This window comes from Etheostoma spectabile, unplaced genomic scaffold, assembly GCF_008692095.1.
Source record: "Etheostoma spectabile isolate EspeVRDwgs_2016 unplaced genomic scaffold, UIUC_Espe_1.0 scaffold00018820, whole genome shotgun sequence".
NCBI classification, from domain to species: domain Eukaryota; kingdom Metazoa; phylum Chordata; class Actinopteri; order Perciformes; family Percidae; genus Etheostoma; species Etheostoma spectabile.
Genome location: NW_022604495.1, coordinates 52,485 through 71,848, shown reverse-complemented (window position 1 = coordinate 71,848; position 19,364 = coordinate 52,485). Strand labels below are relative to the sequence as shown.

Below are 19,364 nucleotides of genomic sequence, written 5' to 3'. Positions count from 1 at the left end.
CCAACCTCCTAGAGCATGACATGTTTAATTTGCTATATTATAATTTTTGAGACAGGTTCTATTGGCTGGTAGATGGATCAGTCAGGATGGCTGAGCGGTCCAAGGCGCTGCGTTAAGGTTGCAGTCTCTGCTGGAGGCGTGGGTTCAAATCCCACTTCTGACAGCAACTTTTTCATTTGGAACTAATGTCTGAGACATGATATTGGGAATAAAGAACTTAGCAGTTCTTTGTATTTAAGAGGACATGAATGTGCATGAGAAACGCTATTGCAAGTACAGTGTTTTGTGAGAATCTTTATAGTCAACACATGTAAAGTTACTGACTGTGATTTATCGGAGGGATTCGGTGAAAGTTATTTTTGTTTTGTAAAACTTTGGGTTGTGTACAAAACAGGAGAAAATGGTTCTGGTTTTTATCTGTTATGTATAACAGATAAAAACCGCAAATTGACATCATTCCATCCAATACGGGCAAGACGGGGTTAACTGATAGATTTTAAATCCACACAGATAAACAGTCATCATAGCTGTTTGCAGGATTTCCGTAAAATTTACCGAGATTAAACTGGGCCGTATAGTGATGATTATACAAAAAGCGAGAAGTACTTCCACTCGTTGTTACCTGTCGTTGCTATGGGTAACAAGAGTTCACAGTCACACGTTTCCTTAGGGGCCCGTAGTGGATGAAATGGTAAAACATTTGGCCCTGGATGCATAGAATGCCTGCCATATTGAGCGACAAAATGTGGGTGTCCTGAAAAAAAAGTTCTTTAACTCTATCTCCTTCAACTCTTTTTTTTGTTTCTTAGAAGAAGTATTATGCTTTTGGGTCGTCCGTCCATCTCTACATCAGAATCAGAAATTCTTGATTGATCCTGGAAGGGAAACTCTGGAAAAAACTTCTCCTTCAATCCAGATATGAACCACCAACCTAAGGATTTCAGCTTTATGCCTCTACAGTTCTCCACTCTACCAACTGAGCTTTCAAAGGGAACTAGCACTGACATATGAACTTCCCATTCCCTTGATTGTGATAACACAGGACCCCCTGGAGGTGCTTTCAGTGATAGAGCGCATTTCCAGTTACAATACCCAGATGTATTACAAGATTTGAAGTGAAAAACTGCTGTCCAGTGATGGTGGTATAGTGGTGAGCATAGCTACCTTCCAAGCAGTTGACCTGGGTTTGATTCCCAGCCATCGCAGTAGTTTTCTTTGAGTTGTGTTATTTGCTATTTTTACAAGAAGTCAGCAGAAAGGTTACTTGCCCAACCTGGTTTGATAAAATCTCTTTTAGCTGCACGATTATGGCCAAAATGATAACCACAATTAGAGATCACGATTAACTATCGCAATTATTTGTTGATTTTCTACTCCAAATTGCTTGAAAGGAAGGTTTCACCAATTGTTGAACCTCAGGTTAACAAGGAACAATCTCAGCAAAGTGATGGATGATTCTAGTTACTTCACCAAGTTCAGGCCAAATGACACCGCTGTAAGAAACTACATTGGTTGGCTTCCAATATATGCAAATGGTGGTTTTGAACCCACGTCTCCAGAGAGACTGGAGCCTTAATCCAGCGCCTTAGACCACTTGGCCACACTACCTGCATGTATCAGTTCTCCACATCGTGACAAACACCGGCATCGTAACTAACGGTATGCTTGTTAATGTTATTGGGAAAAAAAAACCTTTGCAAGGAAAAAGCCATTACTTTATTAAAAACTGCCAATATTTTATTAAAAAATGTTATCACACTTTGCCATTTTTCTCTGGTATTTTTTCATAACTGTTCATAACTTTTCTTTTGCCTGTATCTATCTTTTATTGTCTGTAAAACGACCTTGTGTGCTTAGAAAGGCGCTGTTAAATAAAATGTATTATTATTATTAACATTTTTCAATAAAGTATTGGTTTTTGCCTTGCGAAAGTTTTGTTCCAATAACATTAGCATATCGTTACTTACGGTCCCTCTGCGTGTCACGATGCAGAGAAAAGTCCCAGCCATCGCAATATCTTTCGTTGTGTGGTTACTTGCTTTTTTTGTCAAGAAGTAACCAGAAAGGTTACTCGCCCAACCCGATTTGATAAAATATTAGATCTCTGTTATGGTACAAATAAGGGAGCAAATCAATCAATCAAGCTGCCTCCACAAGGATCCACAGACACAGGCAGTGCACTACAATTTGCAGTTATCCCATGTCTGGTAACTTCTTGTAACCAATTGAAAAGTTTATGAACATCTGTGCAAACAGATATTGCTCCTTTTCAGGTTGTTGTGGCCGAGTGGTTAACGCGATGGACTAGAAATCCATTGGGGTCTCCCCGCGCAGGTTCAAATCCTGCCGACAACGAGAGGCATACTTTAAGAGTGGTAGCAAACCAATGACACAATTTGATAAATCACAGGTTACCGTATTGCAGATGTACCTTCGTGTGCAATATTGTGTTATCTCATAGGTACTGGAAGCCACCAGTCTCCACCAACGTGTTTCTTCTCAGTCTGTTTTACAAGATTTGCAGTGAACTTTGTATAGCAGGGCAATAATTTTGCCCTGGTTTGATTTCCAGCCATTTGCAGGTTTTAAAGCCATACACAAATATTTCAATTTCGTTGCGAGAGTCATCCCAAAAGGATTAATAAAGATACGTCTAAGTCTATCTCAGAAAAAAAGTCCAAAAAATCTGAAAATCTTGAGGGGATGTAGCTCAGTGGTAGAGCTCATGCTTTACATGTATGAGGACCTGGCATCTCCAGCAGGTATTATGGTAGAGTCTTTAAAAGAGCTGCAGAAGATATTACCTCCTGTGGTAATCTGACTGGTAGACAGCACAACAAGCATTTTAAACCTACATGGTACTATTTACAGTATTTATTAACTGTAGTGTAATGTATTTAATGTTTTATGCTCCAGTTTTTATGGGTGTTACAGCAGGTATGAGCACTGTAGTTTCTATTTTTATGGATGAAAAAAAACTTCACATGCTATTAAGTTAAACATTTAGCAGGTGCAGACATTTCACTTGAGACACTTGCTTTGTTAAACATCAACAGACTGATACAAAGCCTAGGAAGTAGCAGAGGATGGTTTTGATCCATCGACCTCTGGGTTATGGGCCCTGCACGCTCCCGCTGCGCCAAAGCTGGGGAACGACAGTCTGTTGGGGGGGGGAGAAAGGAAGAGGAGGGGGAAGAAAGGGGAAGAAAAAAGAAAGAAGAAAAGAGAGAAAAATGAGAAAATTGAAGACATGAAGGTATTTTAGCCCCCCATGAACACTTAAAGAATTTTTTTTGATGTTTTTAAATTTTGTGGGCAAGCCACGGCTGGGATTCGAACCATCGAACTGTGGAACATTAAGTCTACCGCCAGTCTAGGCATTTTACTGCCCCCTACTGTCTTTTAAATGAACTGTTCTTAGTAATTTAATTGTCCACAAGGCAGATATTCCATCAGTTTCTTTATTTTAGTCCAGTTTTCCAGTTTAAAAACTGTTTATTGCCTTATTTGGAAATCACTTTCCAGAATTTGGGGTGTTCCTCAGTTATAAAGCTGGGCTGGGTTGTAAATATTGATACAATAAATAATAATTGCAAATAAATAATCATTGTTAAGTTCTTCCCCACACCTTACAGAAAGGCTTAGTTTTGATCTGATTGCAAGGATTGTTTGGCATCTTTTATGAATGAAAATTGATACACTGTATTATTTATTCCTACCTTCCTGAAGTGAACAGCATCCCACATGTAACTGTTACTGCATGTTGTCATCATTGTCATCAACATTATCACCATTATTATTATTAATATTACTATTATTATTATTATTGTTACCCACTTTAGTGTAGAAAAAAAGGAATAATAAAGATTTTTTGTAAAGGTTGATGGTAACTGTTGATGCACCCTCTTTTTTTTTCTTTTTTTTATTACAGTTGGCTTCATTCAACCACTGATTAGAACATTGATTATTTTTCTCTATTTAAATCAGATCTTGAGTGCTTTTCATTTTTGGCCCTCTAACAATTTTCTTCTTTTCTTCTAAATTCTTTTTTAGCATACTAAGTTTACCTGTACTTAAAGAACTTTTTTCAGGAAACCCAAATTTTGTCGCCCAATATGGAGGAGTAATGGCTCTTTACAGTGAATATGCAAAAGAAGATGTTCTCAAGTTCAGCCCATATTCACACAGACCTAAACCTACTCACTTAATGCTGGTTACAATATTCTAAAATCAATGTCAGAGAAAAATGACAAAGTGTTATAACATTTTTTCTAATGTATAACAAGTATTGGCATTTTACAATAAAGTGGCTTTTTCCTTGCAAAGGTTTTTTTCCCAATAACATTAACAGCATACCATTAGTTACAGTCCCTGTGCGTGTCACGATGTGGCGAAGAGTTGCATGCTGGTAATGTAGCCGAGTGGTCAAAGGCCCTGGATTAAGGCTCTAGTCTCTCTGGAGGCGTGGGTTCAAGTCCCATCACTGCAACTTTCAAATATTACATAGCTGGAAGCCACCCAAGTCTGTATGTGTATCATTTGGGCTGAACTTGGTGAAGTAACTAGAATCATCCATCAATCACCTTGCTGAGATTGTTCCTTGTTAACCTGAGGTTGGTGAACGCTCCTATTCCAGCACTTTGAGTAGAAAATCAACAAATAATTGTGATAATTAATCTTGATCTCCATATTGATCAAAGTAATTGCCATTATCATTTTGGCCATAATCATGCAGCTCAAAGAGATTTCATCAAACCAGGTTGGGCAAGTAACCTTTCTGCTGACTTCTTGTAAAAAAAAAAAAAAAGCAAGTAACATCACTCAAAGAAAGCTACTGCAATGCCTGGGAATTGAACCCAGGTCAACTGCTTGGAAGGCAGCTATGCTCACCACTATACCACCAACGCTTGACTGTAGAGGTATAAAGCTGAAATCCTTAGGTCGCGGTTCAAATCCGGCTCGAAGGAGCAGTCTTTTCCAGAGTTTCCCTTCACAGATCAGTGAAGTCTTTCTGATTCTGATGTAGAGATGGACAGACGACCCAAAAGCATAACAATTCTTGCCAAGACAGAACAAGAAAAAAAAGAAGAGGTGGGAGAGACAGAATTAAGTCCTGACAGAATAGAGCACTACAGACAAAAGATGTGAAATAGTGCCTAGTGTGAACAGAAGAATTGCAAAAAAACTAGCTCCTACTTTCTCCTGTTTTGTACACAACCCAAACTTTTACAAAACTAAATATAACTTTCCCCGAATCCCTCAGTTAAATCACAGTCAATATTTGTCTCACAAACCATCTCAATGTCCAATTTAAATAATTTATCTAACAGAATTGAAACTTTAACTCACCCCTGCTGTTTAAAATTGCTTCCTTGTCATTTTGATTTCCGAGTGGAATCAGCGAGCCCTCCTTGGTGGGAAAATGCAAAGACATAACAAATTCAGTTGTCTCCTACAAGGAGAAGACACAGAGGAAAGATACAGAAGTCATATACTCTGAGAGGCATTGGAGATCTTATCATGAATAATAAATATGAAAATCATTGGTTAAATGTAAATTTCCATTACAAGTTACTGTTTGAAAAAATGAAAAGAATTGTTATTGAGATAGAGGCAGATGAAGTGTTTATGACCCATCAATGATGACAAAAGGATACACTGTTAGACTTTTTATTGTATTTTTGCGGTAACTTACTGGCAACGTGTTGCCAGTAAGTTACTGTAACTACGCGATTACAGTATCATAACTGTAATTGCTTTTTACAGTATAAAACCCTTACAGTAACTTACTGGCAACACGTTGCCAGTAAGTTACTGTAACTACCCGATTACAGTATCATAACCGTAAATGTTTTTTACAGTATAATACCCTTACTGTAACTTAGTTTTACAGTATTAGAATACCCTTACTGTAACTTAGTTTTACAGTATAATACTCTTACTGTACCTTAGTTTTACAGTAGTAAAAATACCCTTACTGTACCTTAGTTTTACAGTAATATAATACCTTTACTGTACCTTAGTTTTACAGTAGAAAAAGTACCCTTACTGTAACTTAGTTTTACTGTATAATACCCTTACAGTAATCATATTATAATTACAATTTGCTAAATAATACTGAAATTGTCTTGCTGTATTATAGTTTTATTGTAATTGTGGTTCACAATGTTTTACACTATTTGGCATTGGCTGTACAAACAATTTTAAATATTTTACATAAATTCTATTGAATTTAATAAATTCCAAATAATTGACTTTAGCCCATGTACAAAAGTAATACATTTTTATTTTCAGGTAAAAACATCAGGAACAAGATATTTTTTAACTCTGAAAGTGCAAAAGAACAGAAAATTGACATACAAGTGATACTAAAACGATGTCTAAATATGCGCCAAAACACTGGGCAGCATTCAGAGGCAAATACAAGTCTGAACAATGTAGTTACCATTTGAATTGACTCTCAAAACGAATTGAACATTTTAAATCCCGCTGAAAACTAAATAACCTGTATTTGCAAATGTATACAAAATGTGGTGTGGTTGTTACCACAAAGCTGAAGTTGTTGGGCTTTGGAAGGAGGAACAGTCTGCTTAGAAGGATTTGTGGAGGCCGGACCCATAGTACTGTTGCTTGCTGAGCCACATCTTCTGGAAGGCTGGACAGAGAGGCCAAGATGGAGCCTCCAATCCAGAGATGCTCTGGTGGGGGGGTCCATACTGGACTGTATGAGAAGCAGAGAAATGATCATGAGTTTCTCTCATCTAAACTGTTAACAAACTTAAAACTTGTGCAAAAACAGAATATGACAGTATACAAAATAGTCACCAGTAGTGAAGTCCCCAGATAATTCAAAGGTTCTTTCTACTTTCTTTAACTGTCTGTCGATGGGTTTGGTGATGATGATTTTGGAGCCGTTTCACAAAACTGATCTAACTAAGGATCTTCCTCTTTAAGTAAAAGGCCAATCTCTGTTAGGATCCTTTCCAAAGGGTGTCAGAAACTTAAAATAATAATTTGACACCATCAGTGGCAAAAACAGAACTTTTAGTGGACGAAATTGACGACGCACATTTGCCCTATATGATTACATTAGAGCCTGTTTTGAAAGCTGCAGGTCACAGTGTTCTCGCTCAGTACTGGACCAACTTCAAAGATTGTTGTTCTTATACTCATACACTTATACAAAAAACATAAGAAAACTTTAACTAAAATTAAAACAACATTTTGTAGCTTTTGCTGCATAACTGTGACCTCTACTTACACAAGTGGTAAATACAAGATGATTTAGTTGTGTCATTGTTGGAGCAGGAAGGGTACGTAGCTGCACTACTTCATCGGACTGAGTAATCATTTCTCTGATGTTAACTATTTTACCTCACACAAGAAATGCTTACCTAGTTTGATGTCTTCCACTCAAATTCGGTGAGCCGTTGGAGGAAGGTGGTGACTCTGGAGCTGATGCTCGTCACCTTTCTTTGGACGACTCTTCCCGTCTTGCGCCTTGTACCCACAGTAGCAGTGCTCTTGGTGCCCTCATCTGGGTTGATCCTTAAGAAGAATCTAAAAGAAAAACAGGTTTAGGATTTTCATAATCAAGAGCAGTCATCTTTAAATTCAGCCCTTTATTCACACACACACACACACACACACACACACACACACACACACACACGTATGTGTTTGTGGTTCCTGTTTAAAGGAAGTGGGACATTGCTCATTTCCACAAGAAAACCTATAGTTTGCCATGTACTGATGTTTTTTCACATGTCTACAGAATATTTCTAATTCTTGAGTACACAGGTTGCAAAACGTATACCTGTACATACTTTTTGTTGTATGATGATAGATTGTTGAAAGGGATCACGTGCTCCTGTGGGTCATGGGGTCAAGCCTTCTTCCAGCTTTCTTCTTCCTCCCATCTCTCTCAGTTGTTCTAGTCACTGGTTGTTGTTCTACATTTGAAATGATGAAAAATTATTTTTTAAAGTGCATGCATGGGGTTATAAACACAATTACAACAAGATTAAAAAAATTGCATGGCATGCATTAATATGCTTGTAACCAGTATAATGTAGGTAACTCTTATATTGTTAGAATAACACAGAATGTTATGTGATGTATTAAACGTTAATCACTATGCCATTATAAATAGTCCGTAAATAACTTGTCAAATCCGTCAAATTTAAGTTTAAGCGGCTAGGAAAATGCATTTTTAAATTCAACTTTTCTTTTCCCCCATAAACCATGCTAGCTATAGACTCAACTCCTAACACCATATTGTTTGAGTTACACACTCTTTAGCTTAGGTCTCATTAACTAAAAAGGATGAATTCAATGAAATATCACATTACAAAAAGCAATAATACTACTGCAAAGTAAGGCACTGAGGCAAATCTTTGCTGGACATAAGGATGGTTTTAAGTGTCCAAACCTTGAAGCCAAGACAAAAAACTGCTCTCCATAAATGCTGGAGACACTGAATTTTCCACCAAAACTAGAGCTAAATGTGGTTAACATTGAATTAAATTTAGCACACGTCTTTTTTTAGCTAAAAAAACTACAAAAAAATATTTTTTTCCCTTTCCATACATTTAAGTAATTAACATTACTTAATGACGCTTTTCTTGTCCCCCGACATATAGAATGGGTGTTTTTTTGTGTGTTTTTTTTAAAAGACATAGCCTAAATGTTGACTAGCCAGATGGGCAAATGTAAAGGTAACGGTTTAATGTTAACTTTACCTCCACTAATATAAAGTAATAAAGATGTTCCAAACAGCACATTTTGTGTTAACGAGTTGTGTTAGCTTTACCGAACGTCGTAATTAGAGCTAGCTAATCCTCACCACGGGGAAAATGTTAGGTTGGAGCGAGACTACGTTTTCCTTCGGGGGGGAAGCTAGTTAACAGCTAGCTCTAGCCTAGCTATGACACAGGTCGGTAAGCTAACGTCACCGCTTGGGAAGGCTATCAGCAGAGATTTTAATGTCACAGAATTATTAAAGATTGATCTTACCTTAACGCTGCTCCAGCTCTCTCTGAGTAGAGTGTGTGACCGGACTCTGGTGAGCACGGACCAAACCGGTCCTCCTTTGATGTCTGGAGCCGCTACTTCTTTCAACACCTTTGAAGTATCTACCCGCTATTCTTTAGAAGTCGTGAGGTCAGAGGTCAAATATGGCGGTCAAGCATTTATATCCGTAATCCCTTTCTTGTTGTCTCTACAACTTTCAATAAGTTATTTACACTGCTGGAAAGCATGTCACAATTTTAAATTACCTTCACTGCTAAAACCATGAGAAATAAAATGTAAAATCTATAAATCTATAAAATTAAATTTTATTTTTCCATTTCATTTCTATGCTTCTATAACATGAGCGAACAATTATATTTAAGTCTGTCTTATTCACTACAGTAGCACTACTGCTGTGGTTTTACAGGAGACTACAGCAAATTCAAAAAATACAGTAAATCACTGTATATTAAATGTTACTACCCATAATGCAATGCATATTACAGTAATGAACCATATTACAAGTAAGTACAAAAGCTTGGCCAAATGGCTAATACAAATACAAACTGCTAATTCTTTATTCCCAATATCATGTCTCAGACATTAGTTCCAGTTGAAAATGCTACTTGTCAAAAGTGGGATTTGAACCCACGCCTCCAGTGGAGTCAACGACCTAAACACAGCACCTTGGACCGCTCGGCCATCCTGACTGATCCAACAGAGGATTAGTAGGACTTTAAAATTATAATATAATGAATTAAACGTCATGATATTGTACGTTCTCCGTCATCCATGTCATAGGAAGGGAAGGTTTCTCAACTGTCAGCCCAAATATATGGGTGTTCATGGAGACATGGAAAAAAGTCACCAGGGTGGCAATGTGCTTGACAATGGCAATACATTGCACGGGATGTGAATGGAATGTGATGTGATTCCTAATTTTGAGACTGAATGCAAAGTGTTCTTGAGTTAATCTTACACTTTTTTGCCTTTTTACATACGTAACTACAGCTCTGATTTAATAGAGGAGCAATGTCAGAGATCGTACAGATCTTTCTGCAGACTTTCACCAGCTAAATACCAATTTAGCAACCAAGACCTTTTGGGCACCACTTAGGCCAAATTAATGTAAAATCAAACTAACTGAAAGCTTTCTCAGATCTACTGATTGTAGTCTCCAGAGGACTCCTTAAGAATGTGTGTAAAGGTTATTTAGGCAGAATCCAGACTGCTAGACCATATGGGACTGACACGTTGAATAATAACAGTGATTTTATGAATACATCCATAGATATGCGAGAAACAGGGCACATAAATACATACATCACTTGTTGATAAAACACTGCAAGAAGTCAGGATTCAGATTTTCACCACCACCATGTCTAAAGGTTTACAATGTTTGATCATAGAGATATATATATGTGTGTATATATATATATGTGTGTGTATATATATATGTATATACATATGTATATATACATATACATACTGTATATACATATAAACTGTACATATATACAAATACTGTATGTATACATGCATATTAGAGGATGGTTACCCGACCCGAGCCCGACGGTACCCGACGGGCCGGGCCGGGTTCGAACAGATTTTTAGAAAGGATGCTCGGGTTCGGGTCGGACTCGGTCACATCAGCGCGATAAGGCGTTGAACATTTAGAATTTAAAACAGCTGATTATGGAGGTAATGGCGCTTGTTGCCCCGTGTGCATTGATGCGCTCATCTGTTGACATTTCCCAATGCCTTCCTACAATTGCTTAATAAAAGCGGGCTTTCCACACAAACGTACATTTGTCATTAGTATGAGAAACAAATGCGATTTTAACTGTGTCGGGCTCGGGTCGGGCTCGGACAGAAATATCTTAATGCCTGTCGGGCTCGGGTCGGGTTTGGTTACTGCTCTGTCGGACGCGGGCCGGGCTCGGACAGAAAAATCCGTCCCGATCCGCACTCTAATGCATATGCATATTTATACATACTGTACATTTATATACATATATACACACACACGCACAGTCAATTGTAAGGTTAAAATATTGGATTATCTTGACCACTGTAAAAAGTCATTTAATGGCATTAAACCTAACCACAATAATCAATTAACTCATACAAAGTTTGTTTTCCTGTTTCGGTTTGTGAGACTAACATACAAATGCAGGGGAGAGAAGGATGTTAAGCTGACATCCATCATGGACAACACCTGCCACCCCCTACATGACCCTGAGCAGCTCCTTCAGCAGCAGCCTGATACCCCCCCCCCCCCATGTAAGAAGGAGAGGTACCGCAGGTCCTTCATCCCGGCCGCTGTCAGACTCTACAACACCTGATAATGTAGTTTCTGTTCCTGTTTTTCATTTAATCCACACACTCTGTATATCTTTATCTGTATTTATATTTTTCCATCACAAGTACTTACTTTTTCAATATTATTCATGGTCACAGGTGAATATAATTTATATTATGGTTACCTACTTTTGCTTTATTACTTTAATTACATATTCAATCTAATTTTAATGTCACTTAGTTACACTGCAATGTATATATTTTTTTAATGTACTACGGCAACCGCACTTTACAAAACCTTTATTTGACGCCACTTTACCTCAGTCTACCTTCTGCTCATTGTTTACCGTTTGCCTGTTTTTCTTGTGTGTTTACTTGTTTGTTTTTTGCTCTTATTGTTGAGAATGCTGCTGTAACAAAGGAATTTCCCCGCTGTGTGATGAATAAAGTATTGTCTAATCTAATCAAACACAAACCACATCTTGTGTGTATTAACTTCATTAATACTGTGAAATTTGTGTAACCACTATTTTGAGTCTACATATCACATAACTTAAAGAAAACAAATCACTCACACAGAGTCAAAGTTCAGTTTTAACAAATCGGTTTATTTGACAATTGTAGTAACATCATCATCAGTACAACTGTAAAAACACTATGCAATTACTACTCAGGCACAACTTGTTGGCAATTATAACCCACACAATAGAGCAAGTGTGTGGAGTAGTCAGACAATTAGCTAGGTTTAAAAGGACAATTTGTAGGAAGGCATTCGGAAATGTCAACAGATGAGCGCATCAACGCACACGGGGCAACAAGTGCCATTACCTACATAATAAGCTGTTTTAAATTCAAAATGTTCAACGCCTTATCGCGCTGATGTGACCGAGCCCGACCCGAACCCGAGCATCCTTTCTAAAAATCTGTTTGAACCCGGCCCGGCGGGTACCGTCAGGTACCGTCGGGCTCGGGTATCCATCCTCTAATATGCATGTATACATTAGGCACTTACAGAACAGGGTTTGGATCACAAACAATGGAGGACAAAGTCTGTGTAACCGTCAGGGTGCTGTAATGTTAAGAGGGAGCAGAGAAATTGCTCAAAGACTGACAACTGGTGAGCAAAAAAAAAAGTGAGAAGTCAGTTATCTTAATACATGTGGGTGGCAATTATTGAAATGCTTAATCTTTATGTTTCACACAGCAGATGTGCCAATGGTATACTGGAGCAGATAAGAGCAACAGAAACCAATCAAGGTACATCTTTTTACTATGCCAAACATGAATTTGAATATGCATGTTGACCATTCTTTTCAATGTTCTGACTCTTTCTCTCTGCAGTAAACCCACAAATAGCAAGGGTTGTGACCCAACATCCTGTCATCCCCACTCCTCAACCTCCCTTCATCCAAGGCCTTGTATCTGCTCCTACTCCCCAGCCTACCCGGACAGGTACAGTGAATTGTGTTTGTAATCCAAGGATTAATCCAAGGATTAGAATATAATGTTAATGCTTTTAACACTGCAATGTTTTACAGAATTCACACACACAGAACCACATCGCTGCTACTGGAGCTGACCAGACAATACACCAACATATACAACAACAACAAAACTGCCTTTTACAAGAAACTGGAACATGCCTTCAGAGACAGAGGATACACCTACACACTGGACAAAATAAGAAAGAAACTCGGCAACATGCTTACAACATACAAAAGGGCTAAGGACAGATCTCGGGCAACAGGAGAAAGCAAAATCAGCTGGGAATGTTACCTGGTAAGTGCCTGCTCTGTATGCACATCTTAAATGTTTAAATGGACATTCTGAAAGGTTATCAGTCTTCCATAATTTCTCAGTATTTTCCACCCATGGCTATAGGGCTTCATCAGCACACTCGGACACTGAATATTTATTTTATTCAGCAATGAAAAGTTAACTAACTGTCCTTTCTTGCAGCAAATGGATGATATATTTGGTGGTTCCGGAGTGGGGAGTGCATCACCAGGCACCATTATTGCCACACCACTCTTTCCCAGTCAGAATACATTACCACTCCAAACTCCCTCAGAAGTTATTCATCAGTCCGACGATGAAGATCCCCAGCCTGGTCCCTCAACTGCCATCCCCACTACTAAACGTACCACACATAAAAAGAGCACATCATTTCATGATACATACCGGTCCCATGCCGAGAGAAGGACGGCTGCGTTGGAGTCGCTGGTGAGGCCAGAAGTAACTAGGTGGAGACGCCCAAAAGGAAAAAAAGATTGCATGAAATAAAAAAAAAGTGACTTGCATGGGGCAGGTCTTAACCCAACTAAAAAAAAATTGGAAAGAAACAAAAAGAAATCATTGGGTTGCTAAAAGAGTCCCTAATTAAAAGATGTTAAATGATATTCTGTGTCTGTATGAATACATAAAGGAACTGAAACACCATAAAGTGAGCAGTGGTAAATGGTTCACATTCCCAGTGGTGAAATACTCCCACAATCCCCTGCTGATTTAGCCTGGGTTCTTACCACCCAGTTACCATGAGCTGCCACTCGGAGGCACAGCAGAAGTCTTGGTGATGTAGAGGCGCTTCAAATCAAAATGCCTTAGGATTAAAACTGTAAAGTAACCGTCTCAAAATGTAAGCATTAGATGGGTTTAATGACACACATTTGCTGCCATCCTCAGTGCCTTTCAAACATTGCAATATTGTATTACTACTTTGCATTTGACCTGAAGTGCCTCACATCACACCCTGTGGCATACTGCACACCAGCTCACAAACGAATAAAAAAAATAAAAAGGTATGACTTCAAACTAAAGAGTATCTCATCCTTAAAGGTGGGCACAAATCATATCTGTAATGAGAGGCATCATGGTTGTGTGGGTGTGGCTCTTCGATGTCCTGTTGAAGACCCAGCTCATCTTTATTAGCCTGGTCACCAGACTCCAAACAAATGTTGTGTAGAATGCAACATGTTGTTAACGCTGCACTGATGTTTGCCACTTCCTTCATGTGCAGACACTTCAGCCTCCTGAACTTTGACTTTAAGATGCCAAATTCATGCTCAATGGCCACACGGGCTGCATTGAGCTTTGAGTTAAAGCGCCTTTGCCCAACAGTGAGATGCCCATTATCCCTGTAGGGCTTCATCAAATGTAATGATAAAGGATAGGCTGAATCAGCAATGATGTGCATTCCTTCTGGTACAAGAGCCTGAGGATTCAATTCCAGTTGCCATGCTACATCAGTGTTTCGAAATGCTCTCGCGTCATGCCAACTTCCATAGTGACCTATACTAACATGACAAGAGCGGCGCTTGCTGTCACAGAATCCGGTGAGAATGATGGAGTAAAACTGTTTCCTGCTATAATGAGGTTGTTGCAAAATGGTTTGACGATGGGAATGTGACATCCATCAGGAGCACAGACTGTATTTGGAAAGCCGGCTGTTTGAAAATGTAATTGTGATGTGTTCAGTGCTTCCCCTCTGGGCCATGAAATGTGATGTGACAGATGTGTGTTGACCAGGGAACAGAAGTGATGGAGATGGGTTGACATGGTGGATTTTGAAATGTGGAATCGGTCTGCAACACCCCTATACGACTCCTGATTGGCTAGAGTCCACAGGCAGGCAAGAACAGCGTGGGTAACCGGCAACTTGGTATGCTGTCTGTTCGTATAAGAGGGTCCCAACATCCTCATAACATCCTATAGCAAAGAAAAATTAATGATCAAATGTACGTACAGGCTACAAATGTTAATGAGAATAGCGTACTAAAATGATTCAGATGATCTTCCTAGACTTACCGCTACTTGTCCTCTCGACAGTCTGAAATGACTTTTAAAGTCACTCACACTGTACAAAGGTACGACTTGCTCAACAAAACCTGGTATTTTTGGAACCAACCTAGGAGAATGAAACTGATTTTATACAGTTATAAAAAATATATTGTGCTTCCTGAAGAAGTTATATTAATATGGTTGCTGACAACTTTTTGTATGAAATAATTATCAAACCCTCTCTTAAACAGCGTGATAAAAAACATTGTGTATATGTTCCTCTATTATTCATTTGTTTCATTGTTTTAATTTGCCAATAAAGTTGGAAAAATTGTACTTGATCATTAAGGAGCATCATCAAAACTATTAAGGGCTTTTACTGAATGCGATCAAAAAATGAAACCACTAACGTTAGGTTAAATGAACTGCGGCCACGTGTGCACTATTCTTTGAAACGTTTAGCGTTAAATCACCTTCTCTGTTGAAGTCGATCTTCGTGGATAAGAAGGGGCATCTCTTCATACTGAATTTACTCAGCCATCAAAAACGCGTATGCGATTTCCTCAACCATTTTTGCAAACTACAGGTTGCCTACAGAAGATCAAACAGGATGTAAACAAGTTTGTGACTTCCTTTTACATGCTTTGAAGGCTGACGGAAAACGTGTCCGACTTTACCGCAGCTTCTTGTCCCCGTCCCCTGCTACCTCGTCTACTTTACAGGCGAGGCGCAGTTCATCTCAAACGAGCTTTATGAGAGATCTTTGTCTCCTAGACTTCCTTATGTACAGGAGGCGGAGCCACCCATTAATGGCTCAATCAGGAACACCTGAGATAGGCAGAGAGGGAGAAGAAGAAGAAGAACAAGGGGAGAGCATAACACTGCAAATTCTAACAACAGTTTGATGTGGCAGGGCACCTTTAATTGATAATACTAGGCCATATTCACCTGTGGATCTTCATTATTCAGAGTGAATGTCACAAGGTTTATTTTCACAGATGCCATTTTATTGAAGTCAGGTGAAGAGCCCTCACATAATAAAAGTGAGATACACATCACTCTCCCTTCTCCTGATTGCTGCCAAGCTGATTCACCTGCTCCCAGCTGCACAGCTGCAACCCATCCACTAATTAACTCTGCACCATAGAAACCACTCTCTGCTGGCCACATCCTCGGCTCATCTTAGTCACTTGAACTGTGCGTTCTTGTTTATGTCCTCATGTATTTTGCTTCTAGATTCTCTGTCGGCCTGCTTATCGTAACCTTTTTCCGTCAAATAATTAAATTCCTTTAACTTGATGGAATAGTGTGTTACGCCCCAGTCTAGGGGTGCCTAGGACGCAACATAAATCGGTTTAACTTGCCCCATTTTCCCCGTCCCCCAAGCAGCCACAAAACATATGTGTAGGTCCCAATATTTTTATTGGACACAATCGTTAAGTAAACAAAGAAACAAAGGTAACTAACTAAACTGTAGGGTGGCCTATTATTAAAACAACAAACACACCTGTCTTGAAAGTAAGATAAGATAACCTAACAAACCATAAGGGCCCCAAAAGAATTAAAATGACTTAACTTCCTAACTAAACAAAACAGGAGAAAAACAACACATTGAAAGGTCCACCCGTACAATTAGGAACTGAACTATACACAAGCAAAGAAACAAAGTGTGGCAGGTTGGGAGGCGAGGAGAAATGGAGACGGCCTGCTGGGTTCCCTCTGTCTCTCTCCGACGGTCGCCATCTTGCTCCATTAAATAGACGGTGGTGCGCAGCTGCCGCCAAACACAGATAGGGCTCAGCGGCCCCCACCAATCAGCATCGAGCAACGGCACAGCTATTTACATAGGAAGAAAAATATAGGACATGCGCACACACACACACACACACACAGCGACACAACAAATACGACCCCAGTCGTAACAAATGATAAAGAGTGTATATGTGTACGGTACAGGCCAAAGTGTGGAACCACATTCTCATTCAATGCATTTTCTTTAGTGTCATGACTATTTTACATTGTAGATTATCACTGAAGGCATCAAAACCATGAATGAACACATGTTGAATTATGTACTTTAACCACTGAGAAAAAAGTGTGAAATAACTGAAAAAATGTCTTATATTCTAGTTTCTTAGCCAACAGGTCACAATTGCATCCTCATCAGCAAGCTCAAAAACAAAAGGAGTAGCCATTGTTGTCAAATCTCCCACGTAAAGTTATTAACTTGTCTTCTTGGTCAGATGATACAGGCAGGATTGGGATCTCCACAACAGGATTTGGTGCCAGAAAAATTGCATTTGTGTCAGCGTACGCGCCTAATGTTTTTGATGAGTTTATCACCAGGTGTGTCGGCCAGAACACCACTTAAGGCCACTTATTCCAGAGTACGAAATGAAGAGCTGAGAGGTAGTTCTTATTCTGGTTATTTATTTCTCTTCTTCAATTGTGAAGGTAATTCTGCGTGTGTGGGTGTGTGTGTGGTTTTCTATAAAGAGAGAAAGAAATACAAATGAATAAAGGAAACATATGAATACATTCCTTCCTCCTTAAGCCCTAATGTACATTAACATACATAAAAGAAACAATAGTCAGAATATGACTACATATCTCTAACTCTAATAATGTAAACAGAGAATAAGGATTCAAACACTTCTTATATGCCTTTCATTAAGTTACCGATAACACAAACGGCACTTCCTGTCATCTATAATACAAGTTAAAGCCTCCAACTAACTAAACGGCCGAATGCTTTTATTGTGAAAACCCCGGACCGGATGCTATGTTCGGGCCGAGCTAGCAAAGCCTCGACAGCGGCACACATAACAGTATTTAACACTACTACTTTGTATTCTACACAACCACAAAGTATTGAACAATCCCAACAACAAGTAGTAAAGTAGAAACGAGTTTAAACACAACGTTACATATTTTAGCCCGACGTTAGAGTGAGGAGGGATGTCACCAGAGTGAAAGGCTTCGAAAAAATTATCTTACTCCGTTCTCTATAACTTGCGCCCACGCCAACAATTCTAATTTGTCATGGACAATTTACACATCAAAACGCAGGTATTCTTGTCTAGTTTCAGCCAATGTGCTTGTTATGTGATAGGAATTAAACTTTTTGTTCAGCGAGCTTTCAAATGACAACAGTTCCCATTTTTCCTCCATTCACTGCCATGTTAAATATCACCCACATTTCTGAGCAAAAAGCAAAGCCAAGCACTTTTTTAAATCGCTGATACGCCCACATTTATAACTTTATCAACATGAATTTTAAATCAATACGTTCACAAAGGCCTTCTGATGCTCATGAGGAGGTTATTCTTTTTCTATCTCATATCCCTTTGGCGCAACGACCATTTGTTTGGGAGCTGGTTTCAGTGTCTAAGGAGCAGTGGTTTCCATTAGCTGACAGTTATAGCAGCTGCGGTCGTTAACTGATAACAGATCAAAGAGATGACATCACAGAGATCAAAGGCTTCCTAGCTGTGTTTACAAACATGGCCACTGATAGATCGTATCCAATAGCAACTATTTCATTCTCTGTCAATTGCTTTGCTGTTGTCTCCACAACTCATTTTAAAACAGAGTGAAAAAGAAATTTGAGCTGTGTGTCCCTGCGTATGTGTGTGTGCGCACACGCCAAGAGTGCACACCCACGCAGACAGACAGACACTCACACACACAGACACAGAGAGAGACACACAGACACTCACACACACACACACAGACATCACACACACACACACACACACACACAGAGACACACACACACACACACAACACACACACACAGAGACACACACACACACACAAACGCAAACAGATAAATTATTTAGTACAATACCGATATGTAGATTGAATTAGATTTTCAGTCACTGTTGTCTCAATACTTCAGTGTCAGCCTACTTATTCTCTACAATAAATGCTCCAGTCCTTTCTTTGCATTAATACTGGTTCTTAACATGCTTCCACTGGCCCAGATTATGGAAAACAACAAAATAAGTTACCATAGTTATGCGGACGACACACGCTAATTTACATAACCTTATCGCCAGGGGACTATAGTCCAATACAAAAACTGACTAAGTGCATCTAACAAATTAACGGCTGGATGTGCCAGAACTTTCTGAAATTAAATGAAGGAAAAACTGAGGTGGTTGTTTTTGGAACAAAAGAGGAACGATTAAAAGTCTGCGCTCAGCTTCAAACAACAATGTTAAAAACAACAGACAAAGCCAGAAATCTTGGTGTAGTCATGACTCTGACCT

At 39.0% G+C, this 19,364-nt stretch overlaps 1 non-coding gene across 1 annotated transcript; it reads left to right on the top strand.

Moving 5' to 3' along the window:
• Positions 1-2,273: 2,273 nt before the first annotated feature.
• On the top strand, positions 2,274-2,355 carry trnas-aga (transfer RNA serine (anticodon AGA)). Its single transcript has one exon. It is a non-coding gene; the product is annotated as a tRNA-Ser (tRNA).
• The last annotated feature ends 17,009 nt before the right edge of the window (positions 2,356-19,364 follow it).